General features: G+C 39.8%; 13 non-coding genes across 13 annotated transcripts; all 13 read left to right on the top strand.

Annotated features, from left to right (window-relative positions):
• The first annotated feature begins 10377 nt into the window (after positions 1-10377).
• LOC135533463 (5S ribosomal RNA) lies at positions 10378-10496 on the top strand. The gene has a single exon (XR_010454521.1). It is a non-coding gene; the product is annotated as a 5S ribosomal RNA (ribosomal RNA).
• Positions 10497-11234: 738 nt separating this feature from the next.
• On the top strand, positions 11235-11353 carry LOC135533453 (5S ribosomal RNA). Its single transcript, XR_010454513.1, has one exon. It is a non-coding gene; the product is annotated as a 5S ribosomal RNA (ribosomal RNA).
• Positions 11354-12113: 760 nt separating this feature from the next.
• LOC135533459 (5S ribosomal RNA) lies at positions 12114-12232 on the top strand. Its single transcript, XR_010454519.1, has one exon. It is a non-coding gene; the product is annotated as a 5S ribosomal RNA (ribosomal RNA).
• Positions 12233-19392: 7160 nt separating this feature from the next.
• Positions 19393-19511, top strand: LOC135533458 (5S ribosomal RNA). Its single transcript, XR_010454518.1, has one exon. It is a non-coding gene; the product is annotated as a 5S ribosomal RNA (ribosomal RNA).
• A 744-nt stretch (positions 19512-20255) lies between these two features.
• Positions 20256-20374, top strand: LOC135533457 (5S ribosomal RNA). Its single transcript, XR_010454517.1, has one exon. It is a non-coding gene; the product is annotated as a 5S ribosomal RNA (ribosomal RNA).
• A 748-nt stretch (positions 20375-21122) lies between these two features.
• On the top strand, positions 21123-21241 carry LOC135533456 (5S ribosomal RNA). Its single transcript, XR_010454516.1, has one exon. It is a non-coding gene; the product is annotated as a 5S ribosomal RNA (ribosomal RNA).
• A 736-nt stretch (positions 21242-21977) lies between these two features.
• On the top strand, positions 21978-22096 carry LOC135533455 (5S ribosomal RNA). The gene has a single exon (XR_010454515.1). It is a non-coding gene; the product is annotated as a 5S ribosomal RNA (ribosomal RNA).
• Positions 22097-22845: 749 nt separating this feature from the next.
• Positions 22846-22964, top strand: LOC135533452 (5S ribosomal RNA). The gene has a single exon (XR_010454512.1). It is a non-coding gene; the product is annotated as a 5S ribosomal RNA (ribosomal RNA).
• A 742-nt stretch (positions 22965-23706) lies between these two features.
• Positions 23707-23825, top strand: LOC135533451 (5S ribosomal RNA). Its single transcript, XR_010454511.1, has one exon. It is a non-coding gene; the product is annotated as a 5S ribosomal RNA (ribosomal RNA).
• Positions 23826-24582: 757 nt separating this feature from the next.
• On the top strand, positions 24583-24701 carry LOC135533450 (5S ribosomal RNA). The gene has a single exon (XR_010454510.1). It is a non-coding gene; the product is annotated as a 5S ribosomal RNA (ribosomal RNA).
• A 765-nt stretch (positions 24702-25466) lies between these two features.
• On the top strand, positions 25467-25585 carry LOC135533448 (5S ribosomal RNA). Its single transcript, XR_010454508.1, has one exon. It is a non-coding gene; the product is annotated as a 5S ribosomal RNA (ribosomal RNA).
• Positions 25586-26463: 878 nt separating this feature from the next.
• On the top strand, positions 26464-26582 carry LOC135533447 (5S ribosomal RNA). The gene has a single exon (XR_010454507.1). It is a non-coding gene; the product is annotated as a 5S ribosomal RNA (ribosomal RNA).
• An 863-nt stretch (positions 26583-27445) lies between these two features.
• On the top strand, positions 27446-27564 carry LOC135533446 (5S ribosomal RNA). The gene has a single exon (XR_010454506.1). It is a non-coding gene; the product is annotated as a 5S ribosomal RNA (ribosomal RNA).
• Positions 27565-27888: the final 324 nt, after the last annotated feature.

Genomic DNA, 27888 nt, shown 5'->3' with positions numbered 1-27888 from the left:
GAACATGAAATGGAGGATAAGCAAAAAGGGAATGATAAGTGCCAGTGGTGGGAAAATGTAAAGAAAAAAATTAAAGGTTTTAGTATTAGATATGCAAGGAAGAGGAGGAGTAGGATGACAAGAGAAGAACACTTTTTAAGAGAAAAATTGAATGAAGAAATGAGGAAATGTGATGTTAATCCTATTTATAATATTGAAAGGTTTTTAGATTTAAAGGCACAATTGAGCAAATGTGAAATAGATAAGTGTAAGGGGGCATCTATTAGAAGTAGGGCAAAGTATGTGTTGGAAGGGGAGAAATGCACGTCTTTTTTCTTGGTTTAGAGAAAACTAAACAGATGAAATCATATATTAGTGAGATAGAAAATGTAAAGGGTGAAGTGGTAAATGATTATGTTGAGATATTAGAAACCGTACAGAATTTTTATAAGGATTTATTTAAGAAAGGGGAGGTGGATGAGGGGTGTGTAAAGGAGATTTTAGGTAGTGTGGATGTGCAAATATGTGTTGAGGATAAGCAAAGATGTGATAGGAAGATAACAGTGGATGAAGTGAAAGATGCAATTAAGGGTTTACAAATAAATAAAAGTCCTGGAGTAGATGGACTAATTGCAGAGTTTTATAAAATGTATGAAAGTTTTTTAGCACCGATTTTAATGGAAGTGTATCAATATATGGAAGATAATAATACTGTTTCAGACTCCATGGTGACAGGGCTGATATCGATTTTATATAAAAATAAGGGGAGCAAATTAAAATTGGAGAATTATAGGCCAATTAGTTTATTAAACTCAGATTATAAGATTTTAGCTAAGATATTGGCAAATAGGATGAAGATGGTTTTAAATGATATTATAGCACCTACACAAAATTATAGTGTGCCTGGAAGAGATATAGCTGATACTATTATTACACTTAGAGATGTGATAAATAAAATGAATAGCGATAAGAGAGGGGGAATTGTTTTAAGTATAGATTTTAATAAAGCTTTTGACAGGGTGGAACATGATTTTATGTTTAGGGTACTGGAAAAATATGGGTTTGGAAACAGAATAATAGGATGGATAAAATTATTATATAGAAAGGCAAAAAGTAGGGTAAAATGTAATGGGGTTTTAACAGATTCTTTTATTCTTGAGAGATCGGTGAGACAGGGGTGCCCTTTATCAGCATTATTGTATGTTTTATCGGTAGAACCCTTAGCGGCATACCTTAAAAAAGATAATTTTATAAATTGTGTAGAGACTCCGCAAGGAGGTTTTAGTTTAATTCATCAATATGCAGACGATACCACAATAACAGTTAGAGATGAGGGAAGTGTTAAAAGGGTGATGGAGTGTTTTAAAGTATATGAGCAAGCCTCAGGAGCAAAAGTGAATATGGAGAAGTCAGTAATAATGTATGTTGGGAAGATTAATGAGGGGACTTTTCCTTTTAAAATGGTAAATGATTATTTTAAGGTGTTAGGTGTGTTTTTAGGGGTGAAGGAACAGGAAGCTAGGGATCTGACATGGAGTGGTGTAATAAATAAAGTTAGAAAGGTGGTAAATATGTGGAGGGGGAGGTCTTTGAAATTAAAAGGGAAAGTAATTGTTGTAAATTCCTTGCTGATGTCAATTTTTATTCATGTCATAAATGTTTTAGACGTACCAGAATGGGTTTTATCGGAAATAAATAAGATTTTAGTTGATTTTTTATGGGATGGGAAAGGTGCGAAAATTTCTTTTAAAACTTTGATTGCAGGTTATGAGGAGGGGGGTTTGAAGTTGGTGGATTTAAATGTGAGGAAAAAAGCAATTAGAGTCAAAATGGTACGTAAATATTTATATGGTGAATTAGATTATGGATGGAAAAGATTTTTTAAGGAGTATTTGCAGGAGGTTGGGAGGATGGGGGACAATGGTTTATTGATGTGTATGAAAAAGGAAATGTTAGGTAATATACCCTTGTTTTATAGAGAAGTGTTTGAGGCTTGGGGGAGTTTTTACCAAATATTTATTATGAGTGTACCATTTTAGACAATATTTTAAATCAGCCAATTTTTTTAAATCCCAAGATACAGTATAATAATAAGATGTTGTTTTGTAAATATTTTATGAGGGCTGGGATGAGACAGATTGGGGACATTTTATATGAGGTCATTCCGGGGTTCCTTCCATGTCAGGCAATATTTGATAATGTGGATGAAGAAAATGATGAAATAAGTAGAACTACTGTGGAGAACATGTATAAGAGAATATTAGGATGTCTTCCTGAGGAGTGGGGTGTTTTAATAAATAAAGAGGTGGCTACAAGAGCAAAGGGTTTACCGGTTTTATATTATGAAAGTAATGGGAAGAAGTATGATTTGTCAGGTTTGAAAGTTAAAAAGGTTTATGAAAAATGTATTTTAAGAGAGATAAAAACTCCTGCTTCGGAAAAAGTGTGGTCTAGGGTGTTTGCAAATATAGATGTGAAATCAATATGGAAGAATGTAAATGTAAAATATAATTCTATAGAATGTGAAGACAATGATTTTAAATTGAAACATAATAGGATTTTTACGAACGTGGTTTTACATCAAATAAATAGAGATGTTAAAAGAGAATGTGATATTTGTGGTACGGGGGTGGAAAATTTTATGCACTTTTTTGTTGAATGTAGTAGATTAGAAGAGTTTCATACGTTTTTAAAGGGGATTTTAGTACAACATTGGGGAGAAGAGATTGTTGCTGGGGTTGAGTGGAGGAGGTTGTTTCTTTTTGGTTTAACTGGGAAAAGCAAAGTTTTTAATTTTAATTTGATGAATTTTGTTCTTAGTCATGCCAGATACGCTGTAAGACTAAGAAGGAATTTGGGACATTATGAAGGGAAAATTGTGAGTGTGGAGGTTTTATTTAGAAGTATTCTAGAGAAAGATATAGAAGTAATATATAAATATGGTGGATGTAATTTTGAAAAATTGTTTGTGTGGGGGAGCACTTTTATTGAAATTGAGTCGAATGGAAAACTTGGTTTTAATTATTAATTGGTTTTGGTGGATGATTGGGGTTTTAATAGGTTTTCTTTTCTTTTCTTTTTTGATTTTGTAAAAGGATGAATTGCTCATCCTTTTTTATAATGGATTGAATGTTGTAAATATTATGTGTTTTTTTTCATAATAAAAGATAAAAAAAAAAAAAAATACGCCCGATTTCGTCCGATCTCGGAAGCTAAGCAGGGTCGGGCCTGGTTAGTACTTGGTTGGGAGACCGCCTGGGAATACCAGGTGCTGTAAGCGTTTTGCTCCAGCAGAGGGTTCTCTTGTGTCATGCGTGGAGCAACTCCCTTTTATTTATCACCCAAATAATGTTGTGTCTTTTTATTGGACGAAATGCAGTTTGTTAGTGCTCCCCTGCCCTGCCCTGATCAAATCAAATAATGGACAATGCGTTTACCTCAAAATCTAGGCAGTGCATTCAGCATTTGTTTTTAGGCTCGGAGACTGTCAATGTCTGTAGTCCATTAGGGCCCTGTAAATCACCTTCAATGTTTTGACTGATTGCCCCCCCCCCCCAAAAAAAAAAAAAAATCCCCCTGAGCCGACCGTTTGTGTCCCTGCTTCTGCAGGAAACTGGGCAGTCCTGTGCAGTTTCGTAAAGTTGCGTGGAAATACGAATCACTGATGCATTTTGTTCATGTCTTATGATTCACTTGGGCAAATGAATGGATTTTCTAACAAGTTGAAGGGATGGAGTTGATTTCCTCCTTAGTTCAAAGCATTTTTGAATATTGTTGAATTTCGGTTTAATGTCTGTATTTCGTGATTCCGTGTGGGCGCGCTGTATTTTATAGGGCCTTAGTCCATGAAGTTGTCATAAGTATGAACCTAGGATATGCCCTCATCCCCCCCCCACAAGAGTGAAATATATGGTCTGGAAATGCAAGCAAGGTTTGAGCTTTTCAGTGTGTGTCAGAAGGTGAACATTTCTCTGTCCCCGTTCGAGTAAGCGACACGTTGACTTTATATAGTGTACCAAGACAGCACCTTTCGCTTACGGACATACCAGCCTGAATACGCATTTCCTGATTGGAGAAGTGACGACAGGTGCGAGTGTCTGAGCTGTGAGTGAGTGTTTGCTGGAGAGTGTTTGCTCGAGAGCTATTTTTGTTAATTAATTGGTTTTTGCAATATAATTTATTATTTTCTTCAGTTGAATAGTTTAAAGTTTGGTTAGTCTTCCCCCTTGCAGGTTTTCTGCTTGGGGGAGAGGTTTTTTTTGGATTCGTTTTTTACTATGACGGACAACATGGAAAAGACAAACGGAATGGACAAAGACAACGAAAAGGCGCAACGGAAGAAAAATGAAGATAACGAAGGAGTGAAATATGGAAAAGAATACACGGTGGCAATTGAGTTGGAAGGAGAAGACAAAGTGACGACAATGGAACTACTAAGAGCAATTAAGGAGGGGTGTGGAGAGGTGGTGGGATGCCGCATGAAAGGAGAAAAGAAGTATGAAATTACGATGAGAAATGATAGAGGAAAAGAACGGTTAATGGATGGATTGCGAATAAAGGACACAAGGATTCTGGCGAGAGATATTAATGTGAAGGAATTGGTGGTGTCTTTTATGAATCTCCCAGTATACGTAGAAGATGGTGTGATAGTGGGCAAGCTGAGAAGCTGGGGAGTGGAGGCCGTCTCGGAGATAAGGAGGAGAGTTTGGCCAGGAACGGAGGTGGTTGACGGGACACGTTTCTGCAAGGTCAAGTTCACAGAAAAAGTGACATCATTACCTTATTCTACAAGAATTGAGACGTTGGAGGGAGCAGAATATTTCAGGGTCATTCATGACAAACAGGTCAGAGTGTGTCGTATGTGTATTCAACCCGGGCACATAGTTAAAGACTGCCCGGAATTTAGGTGTTTTAAGTGTGGCAATCATGGACACTATGCGAGAGAATGTGATGGAGAGAAGGAAAGGAATTTTTGTGGTGGATGCAGAAAGAGAGTGGCGGAGTGCAACTGTGGAGAGGATAGGGCTGAAGAGGGGAGTCAAACAATATTCGAGGAAGCAGTGGTATTGTCGCAAGAAGGAGAAGAAGATGGAGGAGAGGACGTGGTGGAAGGTGGAGAGACGGAGGAAGGAAGAAGGACCAGAAGATAAATGAAATTGGGGGCAGTATGGACTCAGGAATAAGAAGAGGGAGTTTTCAGGAGGAGGGGGGGAGTGGACTGGGGGGAAGTACGGGGGACTCACAGGTTTTGGGGGAAAGCACAGCACTAACAAGTAGCTCGGGGGGTGAAGAAATGGAGGGGGTTATGGAGTTGATGACAATACCAGAGACGGCGATAAGCACGGGGAGCACAACGACTATACCAGAAGTGGAGATGAATACGGGGAGCACAACGGAGGTGGATGCCAAGAGTGGGAGTTGGCTGGATAACATGGACTTGGAGGAGATATCGGACACGGATGATGGGGCAAAGATGGAAAGAACGAGGGAAGGATACAGGAAAAGGAAAGCGGTGGGAAGAGGGGGAGAGAAAGAGTGGAAGAAGAAAGAAACTGGATAACAGGTAGAGGATAATGAAATTATATTTTATTATTTTATTATTTATTAGAATGGTCAATATAATGTCAATAAATGCAAATGGTTTGAGAACAATGGGAAAATTAAATAGAATAGTCCAAATGAAGAATTCAGATATTTTATGTATTCAAGAAACACACTGGGATAATGTTTGTGTTTTAGAAGTAAAAAAAATATGGAGGGATTTTATTTATGTAAACAATGGCAGAGGTAATTCAAGTGGGGTTGCAATTTTATTAAGGAAGGATGTAGTAGAAAATGTGAAGAAGATATATAATGATAATAATGGGAGGATTTTAATTTTGGATTTTGAATATATGAATAGGGTTTTTAGGATTATAAATATTTATGCGCCGAATAATGAGATAGAGCGAAGGAATTTATTTTTAGAATTAGGGAAATGGTGCAAGGGTAACTGTATTTTAGTTGGGGATTTTAATGTTAAAATGAATAGATTAGATATGTCAAGGGGAGCTATTTTTAGAAGTGACGTATCGAGGGGAGTTTTAAGGAAGATTATGTGTGAAAACAGTCTGATTGATATATGGAGAGACGAGAACCCGAACAAGAGAGGATTTTCTAGAAGGCAGGTGGTTTTAGGGGAGTTGAAACAGACACGGATAGATCTGGTTTTAGTAAATGAAGGGTTAAGGAATTTTATGAAGGATATTAATTATATTTTTACAACTTTTAGTGATCATGCTGGGTTAACATTTTCGGTGGGGTTAGATAAAGAAAGGAAAGGGGGAATATGGTGCATGAATGCAGGGTATTTAGGTGATGAAGAATATGGAATACAGCTTAAATCTTTGATAGAACATGAAATGGAGGATAAGCAAAAAGGGAATGATAAGTGCCAGTGGTGGGAAAATGTAAAGAAAAAAATTAAAGGTTTTAGTATTAGATATGCAAGGAAGAAGAGGAGTAGGATGACAAGAGAAGAACACTTTTTAAGAGAAAAATTGAATGAAGAAATGAGGAAATGTGATGTTAATCCTATTTATAATATTGAAAGGTTTTTAGATTTAAAGGCACAATTGAGCAAATGTGAAATAGATAAGTGTAAGGGGGCATCTATTAGAAGTAGGGCAAAGTATGTGTTGGAAGGGGAGAAATGCACGTCTTTTTTCTTGGTTTAGAGAAAACTAAACAGATGAAATCATATATTAGTGAGATAGAAAATGTAAAGGGTGAAGTGGTAAATGATTATGTTGAGATATTAGAAACCGTACAGAATTTTTATAAGGATTTATTTAAGAAAGGGGAGGTGGATGAGGGGTGTGTAAAGGAGATTTTAGGTAGTGTGGATGTGCAAATATGTGTTGAGGATAAGCAAAGATGTGATAGGAAGATAACAGTGGATGAAGTGAAAGATGCAATTAAGGGTTTACAAATAAATAAAAGTCCTGGAGTAGATGGACTAATTGCAGAGTTTTATAAAATGTATGAAAGTTTTTTAGCACCGATTTTAATGGAAGTGTATCAATATATGGAAGATAATAATACTGTTTCAGACTCCATGGTGACAGGGCTGATATCGATTTTATATAAAAATAAGGGGAGCAAATTAAAATTGGAGAATTATAGGCCAATTAGTTTATTAAACTCAGATTATAAGATTTTAGCTAAGATATTGGCAAATAGGATGAAGATGGTTTTAAATGATATTATAGCACCTACACAAAATTATAGTGTGCCTGGAAGAGATATAGCTGATACTATTATTACACTTAGAGATGTGATAAATAAAATGAATAGCGATAAGAGAGGGGGAATTGTTTTAAGTATAGATTTTAATAAAGCTTTTGACAGGGTGGAACATGATTTTATGTTTAGGGTACTGGAAAAATATGGGTTTGGAAACAGAATAATAGGATGGATAAAATTATTATATAGAAAGGCAAAAAGTAGGGTAAAATGTAATGGGGTTTTAACAGATTCTTTTATTCTTGAGAGATCGGTGAGACAGGGGTGCCCTTTATCAGCATTATTGTATGTTTTATCGGTAGAACCCTTAGCGGCATACCTTAAAAAAGATAATTTTATAAATTGTGTAGAGACTCCGCAAGGAGGTTTTAGTTTAATTCATCAATATGCAGACGATACCACAATAACAGTTAGAGATGAGGGAAGTGTTAAAAGGGTGATGGAGTGTTTTAAAGTATATGAGCAAGCCTCAGGAGCAAAAGTGAATATGGAGAAGTCAGTAATAATGTATGTTGGGAAGATTAATGAGGGGACTTTTCCTTTTAAAATGGTAAATGATTATTTTAAGGTGTTAGGTGTGTTTTTAGGGGTGAAGGAACAGGAAGCTAGGGATCTGACATGGAGTGGTGTAATAAATAAAGTTAGAAAGGTGGTAAATATGTGGAGGGGGAGGTCTTTGAAATTAAAAGGGAAAGTAATTGTTGTAAATTCCTTGCTGATGTCAATTTTTATTCATGTCATAAATGTTTTAGACGTACCAGAATGGGTTTTATCGGAAATAAATAAGATTTTAGTTGATTTTTTATGGGATGGGAAAGGTGCGAAAATTTCTTTTAAAACTTTGATTGCAGGTTATGAGGAGGGGGGTTTGAAGTTGGTGGATTTAAATGTGAGGAAAAAAGCAATTAGAGTCAAAATGGTACGTAAATATTTATATGGTGAATTAGATTATGGATGGAAAAGATTTTTTAAGGAGTATTTGCAGGAGGTTGGGAGGATGGGGGACAATGGTTTATTGATGTGTATGAAAAAGGAAATGTTAGGTAATATACCCTTGTTTTATAGAGAAGTGTTTGAGGCTTGGGGGAGTTTTTACCAAATATTTATTATGAGTGTACCATTTTAGACAATATTTTAAATCAGCCAATTTTTTTAAATCCCAAGATACAGTATAATAATAAGATGTTGTTTTGTAAATATTTTATGAGGGCTGGGATGAGACAGATTGGGGACATTTTATATGAGGTCATTCCGGGTTCCTTCCATGTCAGGCAATATTTGATAATGTGGATGAAGAAAATGATGAAATAAGTAGAACTACTGTGGAGAACATGTATAAGAGAATATTAGGATGTCTTCCTGAGGAGTGGGGTGTTTTAATAAATAAAGAGGTGGCTACAAGAGCAAAGGGTTTACCGGTTTTATATTATGAAAGTAATGGGAAGAAGTATGATTTGTCAGGTTTGAAAGTTAAAAAGGTTTATGAAAAATGTATTTTAAGAGAGATAAAAACTCCTGCTTCGGAAAAAGTGTGGTCTAGGGTGTTTGCAAATATAGATGTGAAATCAATATGGAAGAATGTAAATGTAAAATATAATTCTATAGAATGTGAAGACAATGATTTTAAATTGAAACATAATAGGATTTTTACGAACGTGGTTTTACATCAAATAAATAGAGATGTTAAAAGAGAATGTGATATTTGTGGTACGGGGGTGGAAAATTTTATGCACTTTTTTGTTGAATGTAGTAGATTAGAAGAGTTTCATACGTTTTTAAAGGGGATTTTAGTACAACATTGGGGAGAAGAGATTGTTGCTGGGGTTGAGTGGAGGAGGTTGTTTCTTTTTGGTTTAACTGGGAAAAGCAAAGTTTTTAATTTTAATTTGATGAATTTTGTTCTTAGTCATGCCAGATACGCTGTAAGACTAAGAAGGAATTTGGGACATTATGAAGGGAAAATTGTGAGTGTGGAGGTTTTATTTAGAAGTATTCTAGAGAAAGATATAGAAGTAATATATAAATATGGTGGATGTAATTTTGAAAATTGTTTGTGTGGGGGAGCACTTTTATTGAAATTGAGTCGAATGGAAAACTTGGTTTTAATTATTAATTGGTTTTGGTGGATGATTGGGGTTTTAATAGGTTTTCTTTTCTTTTTTGATTTTGTAAAGGGATGAATTGCTCATCCTTTTTTATAATGGATTGAATGTTGTAAATATTATGTGTTTTTTTTTCATAATAAAAGATTTTAAAAAAAAAATACGCCCGATCTCGTCCGATCTCGGAAGTTAAGCAGGGTCGGGCCTGGTTAGTACTTGGATGGGAGACCGCCTGGGAATACCAGGTGCTGTAAGCATTTTGCTCCAGCAGAGGGTTCTCTTGTGTCATGCGTGGAGCAACTCCCTTTTATTTATCACCCAAATAATGTTGTGTCTTTTTATTGGACGAAATGCAGTTTGTTAGTGCTCCCCTGCCCTGCCCTGATCAAATCAAATAATGGACAATGCGTTTACCTCAAAATCTAGGCAGTGCATTCAGCATTTGTTTTTAGGCTCGGAGACTGTCAATGTCTGTAGTCCATTAGGGCCCTGTAAATCACCTTCAATGTTTTGACTGATTGCCCCCCCCCCCTGTAGCGCTCAAAAAAAAAATCCCCCTGAGCCGACCGTTTGTGTCCCTGCTTCTGCAGGAAACTGGGCAGTCCTGTGCAGTTTCGGAAAGTTGCGTGGAAATACGAATCACTGATGCATTTTGTTCATGTCTTATGATTCACTTGGGCAAATGAATGGATTTTCTAACAAGTTGAAGGGATGGAGTTGATTTCCTCCTTAGTTCAAAGCATTTTTGAATATTGTTGAATTTCGGTTTAATGTCTGTATTTCGTGATTCCGTGTGGGCGCGCTGTATTTTATAGGGCCTTAGTCCATGAAGTTGTCATAAGTATGAACCTAGGATATGCCCTCATCCCCCCCCCCACAAGAGTGAAATATATGGTCTGGAAATGCAAGCAAGGTTTGAGCTTTTCAGTGTGTCAGAAGGTGAACATTTCTCTGTCCCCGTTCGAGTAAGCGACACGTTGACTTTATATAGTGTACCAAGACAGCACCTTTCGCTTACGGCCATACCAGCCTGAATACGCCCAATCTCGTCCGATTTCGGAAGCTAAGCAGGGTCGTGCCTGGTTAGTACTTGGATGGGAGACCGCCTGGGAATACCAGGTGCTGTAAGCATTTTGCTCCAGCAGAGGGTTCTCTTGTGTCATGCGTGGAGCAACTCCCTTTTATTTATCACCCAAATAATGTTGTGTCTTTTTATTGGACGAAATGCAGTTTGTTAGTGCTCCCCTGCCCTGCCCTGATCAAATCAAATAATGGACAATGCGTTTACCTCAAAATCTAGGCAGTGCATTCAGCATTTGTTTTTAGGCTCGGAGACTGTCAATGTCTGTAGTCCATTAGGGCCCTGTAAATCATCTTCAATGTTTTGACTGATTGCCCCCCAAAAAAATCCCCCTGAGCCGACCGTTTGTGTCCCTGCTTCTGCAGGAAACTGGGCAGTCCTGTGCAGTTTCGGAAAGTTGCGTGGAAATACGAATCACTGATGCATTTTGTTCATGTCTTATGATTCACTTGGGCAAATGAATGGATTTTCTAACAAGTTGAAGGGATGGAGTTGATTTCCTCCTTAGTTCAAAGCATTTTTGAATATTGTTGAATTTCGGTTTAATGTCTGTATTTCGTGATTCCGTGTGGGCGCGCTGTATTTTATAGGGCCTTAGTCCATGAAGTTGTCATAAGTATGAACCTAGGATATGCCCTCATCCCCCCCCCACAAGAGTGAAATATATGGTCTGGAAATGCAAGCAAGGTTTGAGCTTTTCAGTGTGTGTCAGAAGGTGAACATTTCTCTGTCCCCGTTCGAGTAAGCGACACGTTGACTTTATATAGTGTACCAAGACAGCACCTTTCGCTTACGGCCATACCAGCCTGAATACGCCCGATCTCGTCCGATCTCGGAAGCTAAGCAGGGTCGGGCCTGGTTAGTACTTGGATGGGAGACCGCCTGGGAATACCAGGTGCTGTAAGCATTTTGCTCCAGCAGAGGGTTCTCTTGTGTCATGCGTGGAGCAACTCCCTTTTATTTATCACCCAAATAATGTTGTGTCTTTTTATTGGACGAAATGCAGTTTGTTAGTGCTCCCCTGCCCTGCCCTGATCAAATCAAATAATGGATAATGCGTTTACCTCAAAATCTAGGCAGTGCATTCAGCATTTGTTTTTAGGCTCGGAGACTGTCAATGTCTGTAGTCCATTAGGGCCCTGTAAATCACCTTCAATGTTTTGACTGATTGCCCCCCCCCCCCTTTCCTTCTCTACCAAAAAAAATCCCCCTGAGCCGACCGTTTGTGTCCCTGCTTCTGCAGGAAACTGGGCAGTCCTGTGCAGTTTCGGAAAGTTGCGTGGAAATACGAATCACTGATGCATTTTGTTCATGTCTTATGATTCACTTGGGCAAATGAATGGATTTTCTAACAAGTTGAAGGGATGGAGTTGATTTCCTCCTTAGTTCAAAGCATTTTTGAATATTGTTGAATTTCGGTTTAATGTCTGTATTTCGTGATTCCGTGTGGGCGCGCTGTATTTTATAGGGCCTTAGTCCATGAAGTTGTCATAAGTATGAACCTAGGATATGCCCTCATCCCCCCCCCCACAAGAGTGAAATATATGGTCTGGAAATGCAAGCAAGGTTTGAGCTTTTCAGTGTGTGTCAGAAGGTGAACATTTCTCTGTCCCCGTTCGAGTAAGCGACACGTTGACTTTATATAGTGTACCAAGACAGCACCTTTCGCTTACGGCCATACCAGCCTGAATACGCCCGATCTCGTCCGATCTCGGAAGCTAAGCAGGGTCGGGCCTGGTTAGTACTTGGATGGGAGACCGCCTGGGAATACCAGGTGCTGTAAGCGTTTTGCTCCAGCAGAGGGTTCTCTTGTGTCATGCGTGGAGCAACTCCCTTTTATTTATCACCCAAATAATGTTGTGTCTTTTTATTGGACGAAATGCAGTTTGTTAGTGCTCCCCTGCCCTGCCCTGATCAAATCAAATAATGGACAATGCGTTTACCTCAAAATCTAGGCAGTGCATTCAGCATTTGTTTTTAGGCTCGGAGACTGTCAATGTCTGTAGTCCATTAGGGCCCTGTAAATCACCTTCAATGTTTTGACTGATTGCCCCCAAAAAAAAAATCCCCCTGAGCCGACCGTTTGTGTCCCTGCTTCTGCAGGAAACTGGGCAGTCCTGTGCAGTTTCGTAAAGTTGCGTGGAAATACGAATCACTGATGCATTTTGTTCATGTCTTATGATTCACTTGGGCAAATGAATGGATTTTCTAACAAGTTGAAGGGATGGAGTTGATTTCCTCCTTAGTTCAAAGCATTTTTGAATATTGTTGAATTTCGGTTTAATGTCTGTATTTCGTGATTACGTGTGGGCGCGCTGTATTTTATAGGGCCTTAGTCCATGAAGTTGTCATAAGTATGAACCTAGGATATGCCCTCATCCCCCCCCACAAGAGTGAAATATATGGTCTGGAAATGCAAGCAAGGTTTGAGCTTTTCAGTGTGTGTCAGAAGGTGAACATTTCTCTGTCCCCGTTCGAGTAAGCGACACGTTGACTTTATATAGTGTACCAAGACAGCACCTTTCGCTTACGGCCATACCAGCCTGAATACGCATTTCCTGATTGGAGAAGTGACGACAGGTGCGAGTGTCTGAGCTGTGAGTGAGTGTTTGCTGGAGAGTGTTTGCTCGAGAGCTATTTTTGTTAATTAATTGGTTTTTGCAATATAATTTATTATTTTCTTCAGTTGAATAGTTTAAAGTTTGGTTAGTCTTCCCCTTGCAGGTTTTCTGCTTGGGGGAGAGGTTTTTTTTTGGATTCGTTTTTTACTATGACGGACAACATGGAAAAGACAAACGGAATGGACAAAGACAACGAAAAGGCGCAACGGAAGAAAAATGAAGATAACGAAGGAGTGAAATATGGAAAAGAATACACGGTGGCAATTGAGTTGGAAGGAGAAGACAAAGTGACGACAATGGAACTACTAAGAGCAATTAAGGAGGGGTGTGGAGAGGTGGTGGGATGCCGCATGAAAGGAGAAAAGAAGTATGAAATTACGATGAGAAATGATAGAGGAAAAGAACGGTTAATGGATGGATTGCGAATAAAGGACACAAGGATTCTGGCGAGAGATATTAATGTGAAGGAATTGGTGGTGTCTTTTATGAATCTCCCAGTATACGTAGAAGATGGTGTGATAGTGGGCAAGCTGAGAAGCTGGGGAGTGGAGGCCGTCTCGGAGATAAGGAGGAGAGTTTGGCCAGGAACGGAGGTGGTTGACGGGACACGTTTCTGCAAGGTCAAGTTCACAGAAAAAGTGACATCATTACCTTATTCTACAAGAATTGAGACGTTGGAGGGAGCAGAATATTTCAGGGTCATTCATGACAAACAGGTCAGAGTGTGTCGTATGTGTATTCAACCCGGGCACATAGTTAAAGACTGCCCGGAATTTAGGTGTTTTAAGTGTGGCAATCATGGACACTATGCGAGAGAATGTGATGGAGAGAAGGAAAGGAATTTTTGTGGTGGATGCAGAAAGAGAGTGGCGGAGTGCAACTGTGGAGAGGATAGGGCTGAAGAGGGGAGTCAAACAATATTCGAGGAAGCAGTGGTATTGTCGCAAGAAGGAGAAGAAGATGGAGGAGAGGACGTGGTGGAAGGTGGAGAGACGGAGGAAGGAAGAAGAAGGACCAGAAGATAAATGAAATTGGGGGCAGTATGGACTCAGGAATAAGAAGAGGGAGTTTTCAGGAGGAGGGGGAGTGGACTGGGGGAAGTACGGGGGACTCACAGGTTTTGGGGGAAAGCACAGCACTAACAAGTAGCTCGGGGGTGAAGAAATGGAGGGGGTTATGGAGTTGATGACAATACCAGAGACGGCGATAAGCACGGGGAGCACAACGACTATACCAGAAGTGGAGATGAATACGGGGAGCACAACGGAGGTGGATGCCAAGAGTGGGAGTTGGCTGGATAACATGGACTTGGAGGAGATATCGGACACGGATGATGGGGCAAAGATGGAAAGAACGAGGGAAGGATACAGGAAAAGGAAAGCGGTGGGAAGAGGGGGAGAGAAAGGGTGGAAGAAGAAAGAAACTGGATAACAGGTAGAGGATAATGAAATTATATTTTATTATTTTATTATTTATTAGAATGGTCAATATAATGTCAATAAATGCAAATGGTTTGAGAACAATGGGAAAATTAAATAGAATAGTCCAAATGAAGAATTCAGATATTTTATGTATTCAAGAAACACACTGGGATAATGTTTGTGTTTTAGAAGTAAAAAAAATATGGAGGGATTTTATTTATGTAAACAATGGCAGAGGTAATTCAAGTGGGGTTGCAATTTTATTAAGGAAGGATGTAGTAGAAAATGTGAAGAAGATATATAATGATAATAATGGGAGGATTTTAATTTTGGATTTTGAATATATGAATAGGGTTTTTAGGATTATAAATATTTATGCGCCGAATAATGAGATAGAGCGAAGGAATTTATTTTTAGAATTAGGGAAATGGTGCAAGGGTAACTGTATTTTAGTTGGGGATTTTAATGTTAAAATGAATAGATTAGATATGTCAAGGGGAGCTATTTTTAGAAGTGACGTATCGAGGGGAGTTTTAAGGAAGATTATGTGTGAAAACAGTCTGATTGATATATGGAGAGACGAGAACCCGAACAAGAGAGGATTTTCTAGAAGGCAGGTGGTTTTAGGGGAGTTGAAACAGACACGGATAGATCTGGTTTTAGTAAATGAAGGGTTAAGGAATTTTATGAAGGATATTAATTATATTTTTACAACTTTTAGTGATCATGCTGGGTTAACATTTTCGGTGGGGTTAGATAAAGAAAGGAAAGGGGGGGGAATATGGTGCATGAATGCAGGGTATTTAGGTGATGAAGAATATGGAATACAGCTTAAATCTTTGATAGAACATGAAATGGAGGATAAGCAAAAAGGGAATGATAAGTGCCAGTGGTGGGAAAATGTAAAGAAAAAAATTAAAGGTTTTAGTATTAGATATGCAAGGAAGAAGAGGAGTAGGATGACAAGAGAAGAACACTTTTTAAGAGAAAAATTGAATGAAGAAATGAGGAAATGTGATGTTAATCCTATTTATAATATTGAAAGGTTTTTAGATTTAAAGGCACAATTGAGCAAATGTGAAATAGATAAGTGTAAGGGGGCATCTATTAGAAGTAGGGCAAAGTATGTGTTGGAAGGGGAGAAATGCACGTCTTTTTTTCTTGGTTTAGAGAAAACTAAACAGATGAAATCATATATTAGTGAGATAGAAAATGTAAAGGGTGAAGTGGTAAATGATTATGTTGAGATATTAGAAACCGTACAGAATTTTTATAAGGATTTATTTAAGAAAGGGGAGGTGGATGAGGGGTGTGTAAAGGAGATTTTAGGTAGTGTGGATGTGCAAATATGTGTTGAGGATAAGCAAAGATGTGATAGGAAGATAACAGTGGATGAAGTGAAAGATGCAATTAAGGGTTTACAAATAAATAAAAGTCCTGGAGTAGATGGACTAATTGCAGAGTTTTATAAAATGTATGAAAGTTTTTTAGCACCGATTTTAATGGAAGTGTATCAATATATGGAAGATAATAATACTGTTTCAGACTCCATGGTGACAGGGCTGATATCGATTTTATATAAAAATAAGGGGAGCAAATTAAAATTGGAGAATTATAGGCCAATTAGTTTATTAAACTCAGATTATAAGATTTTAGCTAAGATATTGGCAAATAGGATGAAGATGGTTTTAAATGATATTATAGCACCTACACAAAATTATAGTGTGCCTGGAAGAGATATAGCTGATACTATTATTACACTTAGAGATGTGATAAATAAAATGAATAGCGATAAGAGAGGGGGAATTGTTTTAAGTATAGATTTTAATAAAGCTTTTGACAGGGTGGAACATGATTTTATGTTTAGGGTACTGGAAAAATATGGGTTTGGAAACAGAATAATAGGATGGATAAAATTATTATATAGAAAGGCAAAAAGTAGGGTAAAATGTAATGGGGTTTTAACAGATTCTTTTATTCTTGAGAGATCGGTGAGACAGGGGTGCCCTTTATCAGCATTATTGTATGTTTTATCGGTAGAACCCTTAGCGGCATACCTTAAAAAAGATAATTTTATAAATTGTGTAGAGACTCCGCAAGGAGGTTTTAGTTTAATTCATCAATATGCAGACGATACCACAATAACAGTTAGAGATGAGGGAAGTGTTAAAAGGGTGATGGAGTGTTTTAAAGTATATGAGCAAGCCTCAGGAGCAAAAGTGAATATGGAGAAGTCAGTAATAATGTATGTTGGGAAGATTAATGAGGGGACTTTTCCTTTTAAAATGGTAAATGATTATTTTAAGGTGTTAGGTGTGTTTTTAGGGGTGAAGGAACAGGAAGCTAGGGATCTGACATGGAGTGGTGTAATAAATAAAGTTAGAAAGGTGGTAAATATGTGGAGGGGGAGGTCTTTGAAATTAAAAGGGAAAGTAATTGTTGTAAATTCCTTGCTGATGTCAATTTTTATTCATGTCATAAATGTTTTAGACGTACCAGAATGGGTTTTATCGGAAATAAATAAGATTTTAGTTGATTTTTTATGGGATGGGAAAGGTGCGAAAATTTCTTTTAAAACTTTGATTGCAGGTTATGAGGAGGGGGGTTTGAAGTTGGTGGATTTAAATGTGAGGAAAAAAGCAATTAGAGTCAAAATGGTACGTAAATATTTATATGGTGAATTAGATTATGGATGGAAAAGATTTTTTAAGGAGTATTTGCAGGAGGTTGGGAGGATGGGGGACAATGGTTTATTGATGTGTATGAAAAAGGAAATGTTAGGTAATATACCCTTGTTTTATAGAGAAGTGTTTGAGGCTTGGGGGGAGTTTTTACCAAATATTTATTATGAGTGTACCATTTTAGACAATATTTTAAATCAGCCAATTTTTTTAAATCCCAAGATACAGTATAATAATAAGATGTTGTTTTGTAAATATTTTATGAGGGCTGGGATGAGACAGATTGGGGACATTTTATATGAGGTCATTCCGGGGTTCCTTCCATGTCAGGCAATATTTGATAATGTGGATGAAGAAAATGATGAAATAAGTAGAACTACTGTGGAGAACATGTATAAGAGAATATTAGGATGTCTTCCTGAGGAGTGGGGTGTTTTAATAAATAAAGAGGTGGCTACAAGAGCAAAGGGTTTACCGGTTTTATATTATGAAAGTAATGGGAAGAAGTATGATTTGTCAGGTTTGAAAGTTAAAAAGGTTTATGAAAAATGTATTTTAAGAGAGATAAAAACTCCTGCTTCGGAAAAAGTGTGGTCTAGGGTGTTTGCAAATATAGATGTGAAATCAATATGGAAGAATGTAAATGTAAAATATAATTCTATAGAATGTGAAGACAATGATTTTAAATTGAAACATAATAGGATTTTTACGAACGTGGTTTTACATCAAATAAATAGAGATGTTAAAAGAGAATGTGATATTTGTGGTACGGGGTGGAAAATTTTATGCACTTTTTTGTTGAATGTAGTAGATTAGAAGAGTTTCATAAGTTTTTAAAGGGGATTTTAGTACAACATTGGGGAGAAGAGATTGTTGCTGGGGTTGAGTGGAGGAGGTTGTTTCTTTTTGGTTTAACTGGGAAAAGCAAAGTTTTTAATTTTAATTTGATGAATTTTGTTCTTAGTCATGCCAGATACGCTGTAAGACTAAGAAGGAATTTGGGACATTATGAAGGGAAAATTGTGAGTGTGGAGGTTTTATTTAGAAGTATTCTAGAGAAAGATATAGAAGTAATATATAAATATGGTGGATGTAATTTTGAAAAATTGTTTGTGTGGGGGAGCACTTTTATTGAAATTGAGTCGAATGGAAAACTTGGTTTTAATTATTAATTGGTTTTGGTGGATGATTGGGGTTTTAATAGGTTTTCTTTTCTTTTCTTTTTTGATTTTGTAAAAGGATGAATTGCTCATCCTTTTTTATAATGGATTGAATGTTGTAAATATTATGTTTTTTTCATAATAAAAGATAAAAAAAAAAAGTAAAACGCCTGATCTCGTCTGATCTCGGAAGCTAAGCAGGGTCGGGCCTGGTTAGTACTTGGATGGGAGACCGCCTGGGAATACCAGGTGCTGTAAGCTTTTGCTCCAGCAGAGGGTTCTCTTGTGTCATGCGTGGAGCAACTCCCTTTTATTTATCACCCAAATAATGTTGTGTCTTTTTATTGGACGAAATGCAGTTTGTTAGTGCTCCCCTGCCTGCCCCCTCGGAAATGTAGGCACTACATTCACCATTTGTTTTTAGGCTTGTCTGTCGATCAAATCAAATAATGGACAATGCGTTTACCTCAAAATCTAGGCAGTGCATTCAGCATTTGTTTTTAGGCTCGGAGACTGTCAATGTCTGTAGTCCATTAGGGCCCTGTAAATCACCTTCAATGTTTTGACTGATTGCCCCCCCTTCTCTAAAAAAAATCAAAATCCCCCTGAGCCGACCGTTTGTGTCCCTGCTTCTGCAGGAAACTGGGCAGTCCTGTGCAGTTTCGTAAAGTTGCGTGGAAATACGAATCACTGATGCATTTTGTTCATGTCTTATGATTCACTTGGGCAAATGAATGGATTTTCTAACAAGTTGAAGGGATGGAGTTGATTTCCTCCTTAGTTCAAAGCATTTTTGAATATTGTTGAATTTCGGTTTAATGTCTGTATTTCGTGATTCCGTGTGGGCGCGCTGTATTTTATAGGGCCTTAGTCCATGAAGTTGTCATAAGTATGAACCTAGGATATGCCCTCATCCCCCCCCCCCACAAGAGTGAAATATATGGTCTGGAAATGCAAGCAAGGTTTGAGCTTTTCAGTGTGTCACAGAAGGTGAACATTTCTCTGTCCCCGTTCGAGTAAGCGACACGTTGACTTTATATAGTGTACCAAGACAGCACCTTTCGCTTACGGCCATACCAGCCTGAATACGCCCGATCTCGTCTGATCTCGGAAGCTAAGCAGGGTCGGGCCTGGTTAGTACTTGGATGGGAGACCGCCTGGGAATACCAGGTGCTGTAAGCTTTTTGCTCCAGCAGAGGGTTCTCTTGTGTCATGCGTGGAGCAACTCCCTTTTATTTATCACCCAAATAATGTTGTGTCTTTTTATTGGACGAAATGCAGTTTGTTAGTGCTCCCCTGCCCTGCCCTGATCAAATCAAATAATGGACAATGCGTTTACCTCAAAATCTAGGCAGTGCATTCAGCATTTGTTTTTAGGCTCGGAGACTGTCAATGTCTGTAGTCCATTAGGGCCCTGTAAATCACCTTCAATGTTTTGACTGATTGCCCCCCCTTCTCCCAAAAAAAATCCCCCTGAGCCGACCGTTTGTGTCCCTGCTTCTGCAGGAAACTGGGCAGTCCTGTGCAGTTTCGGAAAGTTGCGTGGAAATACGAATCACTGATGCATTTTGTTCATGTCTTATGATTCACTTGGGCAAATGAATGGATTTTCTAACAAGTTGAAGGGATGGAGTTGATTTCCTCCTTAGTTCAAAGCATTTTTGAATATTGTTGAATTTCGGTTTAATGTCTGTATTTCGTGATTCCGTGTGGGCGCGCTGTATTTTATAGGGCCTTAGTCCATGAAGTTGTCATAAGTATGAACCTAGGATATGCCCTCATCCCCCCACAAGAGTGAAATATATGGTCTGGAAATGCAAGCAAGGTTTGAGCTTTTCAGTGTGTGTCAGAAGGTGAACATTTCTCTGTCCCCGTTCGAGTAAGCGACACGTTGACTTTATATAGTGTACCAAGACAGCACCTTTCGCTTACGGCCATACCAGCCTGAATACGCCCGATCTCGTCTGATCTCGGAAGCTAAGCAGGGTCGGGCCTGGTTAGTACTTGGATGGGAGACCGCCTGGGAATACCAGGTGCTGTAAGCTTTTTGCTCCAGCAGAGGGTTCTCTTGTGTCATGCGTGGAGCAACTCCCTTTTATTTATCACCCAAATAATGTTGTGTCTTTTTATTGGACGAAATGCAGTTTGTTAGTGCTCCCCTGCCCTGCCCTGATCAAATCAAATAATGGACAATGCGTTTACCTCAAAATCTAGGCAGTGCATTCAGCATTTGTTTTTAGGCTCGGAGACTGTCAATGTCTGTAGTCCATTAGGGCCCTGTAAATCACCTTCAATGTTTTGACTGATTGCCCCCCCCCCCCAAAAAAAAAAAATCCCCCTGAGCCGACCGTTTGTGTCCCTGCTTCTGCAGGAAACTGGGCAGTCCTGTGCAGTTTCGGAAAGTTGCGTGGAAATACGAATCACTGATGCATTTTGTTCATGTCTTATGATTCACTTGGGCAAATGAATGGATTTTCTAACAAGTTGAAGGGATGGAGTTGATTTCCTCCTTAGTTCAAAGCATTTTTGAATATTGTTGAATTTCGGTTTAATGTCTGTATTTCGTGATTCCGTGTGGGCGCGCTGTATTTTATAGGGCCTTAGTCCATGAAGTTGTCATAAGTATGAACCTAGGATATGCCCTCATCCCCCCCCACAAGAGTGAAATATATGGTCTGGAAATGCAAGCAAGGTTTGAGCTTTTCAGTGTGTGTCAGAAGGTGAACATTTCTCTGTCCCCGTTCGAGTAAGCGACACGTTGACTTTATATAGTGTACCAAGACAGCACCTTTCGCTTACGGCCATACCAGCCTGAATACGCCCGATCTCGTCTGATCTCGGAAGCTAAGCAGGGTCGGGCCTGGTTAGTACTTGGATGGGAGACCGCCTGGGAATACCAGGTGCTGTAAGCTTTTTGCTCCAGCAGAGGGTTCTCTTGTGTCATGCGTGGAGCAACTCCCTTTTATTTATCACCCAAATAATGTTGTGTCTTTTTATTGGACGAAATGCAGTTTGTTAGTGCTCCCCCTGCCCTGCCCTGATCAAATCAAATAATGGACAATGCGTTTACCTCAAAATCTAGGCAGTGCATTCAGCATTTGTTTTTAGGCTCGGAGACTGTCAATGTCTGTAGTCCATTAGGGCCCTGTAAATCACCTTCAATGTTTTGACTGATTGCCCCCAAAAAAATCCCCCTGAGCCGACCGTTTGTGTCCCTGCTTCTGCAGGAAACTGGGCAGTCCTGTGCAGTTTCGTAAAGTTGCGTGGAAATACGAATCACTGATGCATTTTGTTCATGTCTTATGATTCACTTGGGCAAATGAATGGATTTTCTAACAAGTTGAAGGGATGGAGTTGATTTCCTCCTTAGTTCAAAGCATTTTTGAATATTGTTGAATTTCGGTTTAATGTCTGTATTTCGTGATTACGTGTGGGCGCGCTGTATTTTATAGGGCCTTAGTCCATGAAGTTGTCATAAGTATGAACCTAGGATATGCCCTCATCCCCCCCCCACAAGAGTGAAATATATGGTCTGGAAATGCAAGCAAGGTTTGAGCTTTTCAGTGTGTCAGAAGGTGAACATTTCTCTGTCCCCGTTCGAGTAAGCGACACGTTGACTTTATATAGTGTACCAAGACAGCACCTTTCGCTTACGGCCATACCAGCCTGAATACGCCCGATCTCGTCTGATCTCGGAAGCTAAGCAGGGTCGGGCCTGGTTAGTACTTGGATGGGAGACCGCCTGGGAATACCAGGTGCTGTAAGCTTTTTGCTCCAGCAGAGGGTTCTCTTGTGTCATGCGTGGAGCAACTCCTTTTATTTATCACCCAAATAATGTTGTGTCTTTTTATTGGACGAAATGCAGTTTGTTAGTGCTCCCCTGCCCTGCCCTGATCAAATCAAATAATGGACAATGCGTTTACCTCAAAATCTAGGCAGTGCATTCAGCATTTGTTTTTAGGCTCGGAGACTGTCAATGTCTGTAGTCCATTAGGGCCCTGTAAATCACCTTCAATGTTTTGACTGATTGCCCCCCCATTTCAAAAAAAAAAAAGAAGGTCCCCCTGAGCCGACCGTTTGTGTCCCTGCTTCTGCAGGAAACTGGGCAGTCCTGTGCAGTTTCGTAAAGTTGCGTGGAAATACGAATCACTGATGCATTTTGTTCATGTCTTATGATTCACTTGGGCAAATGAATGGATTTTCTAACAAGTTGAAGGGATGGAGTTGATTTCCTCCTTAGTTCAAAGCATTTTTGAATATTGTTGAATTTCGGTTTAATGTCTGTATTTCGTGATTCCGTGTGGGCGCGCTGTATTTTATAGGGCCTTAGTCCATGAAGTTGTCATAAGTATGAACCTAGGATATGCCCTCATCCCCCCCACAAGAGTGAAATATATGGTCTGGAAATGCAAGCAAGGTTTGAGCTTTTCAGTGTGTCAGAAGGTGAACATTTCTCTGTCCCCGTTCGAATAAGCGACACGTTGACTTTATATAGTGTACCAAGACAGCACCTTTCGCTTACGGCCATACCAGCCTGAATACGCCCGATCTCGTCCGATCTCGGAAGCTAAGCAGGGTCGGGCCTGGTTAGTACTTGGATGGGAGACCGCCTGGGAATACCAGGTGCTGTAAGCAGTTTTTGCTCCAGCAGAGGGTTCTCTTGTGTCATGCGTGGAGCAACTCCCTTTTATTTATCACCCAAATAATGTTGTGTCTTTTTATTGGACGAAATGCAGTTTGTTAGTGCTCCCCTGCCCTGCCCTGATCAAATCAAATAATGGACAATGCGTTTACCTCAAAATCTAGGCAGTGCATTCAGCATTTGTTTTTAGGCTCGGAGACTGTCAATGTCTGTAGTCCATTAGGCCCTGTAAATCACCTTCAATGTTTTGACTGATTGCCCCCCCCCAAAAAAAATCCCCCTGAGCCGACCGTTTGTGTCCCTGCTTCTGCAGGAAACTGGGCAGTCCTGTGCAGTTTCGGAAAGTTGCGTGGAAATACGAATCACTGATGCATTTTGTTCATGTCTTATGATTCACTTGGGCAAATGAATGGATTTTCTAACAAGTTGAAGGGATGGAGTTGATTTCCTCCTTAGTTCAAAGCATTTTTGAATATTGTTGAATTTCGGTTTAATGTCTGTATTTCGTGATTCCGTGTGGGCGCGCTGTATTTTATAGGGCCTTAGTCCATGAAGTTGTCATAAGTATGAACCTAGGATATGCCCTCATCCCCCCCCACAAGAGTGAAATATATGGTCTGGAAATGCAAGCAAGGTTTGAGCTTTTCAGTGTGTGTCAGAAGGTGAACATTTCTCTGTCCCCGTTCGAATAAGCGACACGTTGACTTTATATAGTGTACCAAGACAGCACCTTTCGCTTACGGCCATACCAGCCTGAATACGCCCGATCTCGTCCGATCTCGGAAGCTAAGCAGGGTCGGGCCTGGTTAGTACTTGGATGGGAGACCGCCTGGGAATACCAGGTGCTGTAAGCTTTTGCTCCAGCAGAGGGTTCTCTTGTGTCATGCGTGGAGCAACTCCCTTTTATTTATCACCCAAATAATGTTGTGTCTTTTTATTGGACTAAATGCAGTTGTTAGTGCTCCCTGCCCTGCCCTGATCAAATCAAATAATGGACAATGCGTTTACCTCAAAATCTAGGCAGTGCATTCAGCATTTGTTTTTAGGCTCGGAGACTGTCAATGTCTGTAGTCCATTAGGGCCCTGTAAATCACCTTCAATGTTTTGACTGATTGCCTACCCATTTCATTGAGAAAAAAAAAGAAGAAGGTAATCCCCCTGAGCCGACCAAAGTTTGTGTCCCTGCTTCTGCAGGAAACTGGGCAGTCCTGTGCAGTTTCGGAAAGTTGCGTGGAAATACGAATCACTGATGCATTTTGTTCATGTCTTATGATTCACTTGGGCAAATGAATGGATTTTCTAACAAGTTGAAGGGATGGAGTTGATTTCCTCCTTAGTTCAAAGCATTTTTGAATATTGTTGAATTTCGGTTTAATGTCTGTATTTCGTGATTCCGTGTGGGCGCGCTGTATTTTATAGGGCCTTAGTCCATGAAGTTGTCATAAGTATGAACCTAGGATATGCCCTCATCCCCACAAGAGTGAAATATATGGTCTGGAAATGCAAGCAAGGTTTGAGCTTTTCAGTGTGTCACAGAAGGTGAACATTTCTCTGTCCCCGTTGAATGAGCGACACGTTGACTTTATATAGTGTACCAAGACAGCACCTTTCGCTTACGGCCATACCAGCCTGAATACGCCCGATCTCGTCCGATCTCGGAAGCTAAGCAGGGTCGGGCCTGGTTAGTACTTGGATGGGAGACCGCCTGGGAATACCAGGTGCTGTAAGCTTTTGCTCCAGCAGAGGGTTCTCTTGTGTCATGCGTGGAGCAACTCCCTTTTATTTATCACCCAAATAATGTTGTGTCTTTTTATTGGACTAAATGCAGTTTGTTAGTGCTCCCCTGCCCTGCAAATCCTCATGATCAAATCAAATAATTTGACAATGCGTTTAAAATCCCTTCAAAATCTAGGCAGTGCATTCAGCATTTGTTTTTCCAGGCTCGGAGACTGTCAAAAATGTCTGTAGTCCATTAGGGCCCTGTAAATCACCTTCTGCTTCAATGTTTTGACTGATTGCCCCTACCAAAAAAATCCCCCTGAGCCGACACAAAGTTTGTGTCCCTGCTTCTGCAGGAAACTGGGCAGTCCTGTGCAGTTTCTGAAAGTTGCGTGGAAATACGAATCACTGATGCATTTTGTTGATGTCTTATGATTCACTTGGGCAAATGAATGGATTTTCTAACAAGTTGAAGGGATTTAGTTGATTTCCTCCTTAGTTCAAAACATTTTTGAATATTGTTGAATTTCGGTTTAATGTCTGGATTCCGTGATTCCGTGTGGGCGCGCTGTATTTTATAGGGCCTTAGTCCATGAAGTTGTCATAAGTATGAACATAGGATATGCCCTCTTCCCCCCCCCACAAGAGTGAAATATATGGTCTGGAAATGCAAGCAAGGTTTGAGCTTTTCAGTGTGTCAGAAGGTGAACATTTCTCTGTCCCCGATGAATGAGCGACACATTGACTTTATATAGTGTACCAAGACAGCACCTTTCGCTTACGGCCATACCAGCCTGAATACGCCCGATCTCGTCCGATCTCGGAAGCTAAGCAGGGTCGGGCCTGGTTAGTACTTGGATGGGAGACCGCCTGGGAATACCAGGTGCTGTAAGCTTTTTGCTCCAGTAGAGGGTTCTCTTGTGTCATGCGTGGAGCAACTCCCTTTTATTTATCACCCAAATAATGTTGTGTCTTTTTATTGGACTAATGCAGTTTGTTAGCCCTGATCAAATCCAATCATGGACAGTGCCCTGCCCTGATCAAATCAAAAATAATGGACAATCCCTGTTTCCAGGTTTTCCTCAAAATCACCTTTTTAGGCAGTGCATTCAGCATTTGTTTTTGAGGTCTGGGAAAAATGTCATATGTCTGTAGTCCATTAGGGCCCTGGAAATCACCTTCAATGTTTTGACTGATTGCAAAACAAATGGCCACTGGATTGATGCAAAAATGCTGATATAATTCCCAAGCTGGCAGGCTACTTTGACATTTCATTGAGAAGGTTTTTGTGTCCCTGAAGAAGGTAATCATTCTGCAGGAAACTGTGTAGACAGTCCTGTGCAGTTTGCGCACAGAAACTGGGCAGTCCTGTGCCGTTTCTGAAAGTTGCGTGGAAATACGAATCACTGATGCATTTTGTTCATGTCTTATGATTCACTTGGGCAAATGAATGGATTTTCTAACAAGTTGAAGGGATGGAGTTGATTTCCTCCTTAGTTCAAAACATTTTTGAATATTGTTGAATTTCGGTTTAATGTCTGTATTTCGTGATTCCGTGTGGGCGCGCTGTATTTTATAGGGCCTAGTCCATGAAGTTGTCATAAGTGTGAACATAGGATATGCCCTCTTCCCCCCCCACAAGAGTGAAATATATGGTCTGGAAATGCAAGCAAGGTTTGAGCTTTGTCAGTGTGTCACAAGGTGGACATTTCTCTGTCCCCGATGAATGAGCGACACGTTGACTTTATATAGTGTACCAAGACAGCACCTTTCGCTTACGGCCATACCAGCCTGAATACGCCCGATCTCGTCCGATCTCGGAAGCTAAGCAGGGTCGGGCCTGGTTAGTACTTGGATGGGAGACCGCCTGGGAATACCAGGTGCTGTAAGCTTTTGCTCCAGCAGAGGGTCTCTTGTGTCATGCGTGGAGCAACTCCCTTTTATTTATCACCCAAATAATGTTGTGTCTTTTCAAATCCATTGGACAGAAATGCAGTTTTTGTTTTTAGTGCTCCCCATTAAAATCCCTTCAATGTTTTTTGACCCCCTGATTTTCGCAAATCAAATAATGGACAATGTCCACGTTTAAAACCTAGCAAAATCTTGAGGTCTGGGAAAAATTGAAGACATTCAGCATTTGTTTTTAGGCTGTGCGGGAAGACTTTGTTTGGCCAAGCCGTCTGTAGTCCATTGCGGAGGCAAAACAAATGGCCACTGGATTGAAATCACCTTCAATGTTTTGACTTTCATTGAGAAGGTTTTTGCCCCCTTCTCTACCAGAAAAAAAATCCCCTCATGAGCCGCTACACAAAGTTTGTGTCCCTGCTTCTGCAGGAAACTGGGCAGTCCTGTGCAGTTTCTGAAAGTTGCGTGGAAATACGAATCACTGATGCATTTTGTTGATGTCTAATGATTCACTTGGGCAAATGAATGGATTTTCTAACAAGTTGAAAGGGATGGAGTTGATTTCCTCCTTAGTTCAAAACATTTTTGAATATTGTTGAATTTCGGTTTAAAGTCTGGATTCCGTGATTCCGTGTGGGCGCGCTGTATTTTATAGGGCCTTAGTCCATGAAGTTGTCATAAGTGTGAACATAGGATATGCCCTCTTCCCCCCCCACAAGAGTGAAATATATGGTCTGGAAATGCAAGCAAGGTTTGAGCTTTGTCAGTGTGTCACAAGGTGGACATTTCTCTGTCCCCGATGAATGAGCGGCACATTGACTTTATATAGTGTACCAAGACAGTTCCTTTCGCTTACGGCCATACCAGCCTGAATACGCCCGATCTCGTCCGATCTCGGAAGCTAAGCAGGGTCGGGCCTGGTTAGTACTTGGATGGGAGACCGCCTGGGAATACCAGGTGCTGTAAGCTTTTTGCTCCAGTAGAGGGTTCTCTTGTGTCATGCGTGAAGCAACTGCCTTTTATTTATCACCCAAATAATGTTTGTGTGCTTTTTCCATTGGACAGTGCGTTTCCCTCGAAATGCAGTTTGTTTTTAGGCTTGTCTCCCCCTGCCCCCTGCCCTGATCAAATCAAATAATGGACAATGCGTTTACCTCAAAATCCACTTTTGGCAGTGCATTCAGCATTTGTTTTTTTAAACGCTCGGAGACTGTCAATGTCTGTAGTCCATTATTGGCCAAATGGCCACTGGATTGAAAATCACCTTCAATGTTTTGAGTTAACATTTCATTG

Source organism: Oncorhynchus masou, unplaced genomic scaffold (genome assembly GCF_036934945.1).
Source record: "Oncorhynchus masou masou isolate Uvic2021 unplaced genomic scaffold, UVic_Omas_1.1 unplaced_scaffold_2385, whole genome shotgun sequence".
In the NCBI taxonomy this organism is placed as follows: Eukaryota; Metazoa; Chordata; class Actinopteri; order Salmoniformes; family Salmonidae; genus Oncorhynchus; species Oncorhynchus masou.
This window is presented reverse-complemented; position numbering and strand designations above follow the sequence as displayed.